This window comes from Helobdella robusta (assembly GCF_000326865.2).
Source record: "Helobdella robusta unplaced genomic scaffold HELROscaffold_51, whole genome shotgun sequence".
Lineage (NCBI taxonomy): Eukaryota > Metazoa > Annelida > Clitellata > Rhynchobdellida > Glossiphoniidae > Helobdella > Helobdella robusta.
In genome coordinates, this window is record NW_008705261.1 from 890,174 (window position 1) to 890,740 (window position 567).

Genomic DNA, 567 nt, shown 5'->3' on the forward strand with positions numbered 1-567 from the left:
AAAACACAAGCATGCGAACAAACATGTGAACAAACATGTGAACAAACATGTAAACACGACTGATTTAATGATGTTTGCTTGTGAAAGAACAAAAACGAACGAACAAATGAACCAGGCCTATTGTTCATCAACTTGAAAACTGTAATGTGATTCTGTTTAATGAATTATAATTAATTCTAATGATTGGATGACATCGTCCATCCATGTTGCTTTGCTATGAACGTATCAGCCACCACCATCACCACCACCACCACCACCACCACCACCACCATCGACAACAACAACAACATCAACAACATCAACAACATTAACGACAACAACAACATTTGTTTTTCAACTTTTCATTCACAACAGGAGAAAAATTAGCGCCAAGGACAAACTTGAACGAGTGGTACGTCTGCAGCGATGTCGACCAATCAGAACCACCGAAACAAAATCCTCGATCCTCATTGGTCAACTCTAACGTGACGTCACAATCAATTACGAATTATTACGATAACAATAATAATCATCACCATCATCATCCACTCTGCAATCATTATCAAGACTATCGATATCAATTGTTTG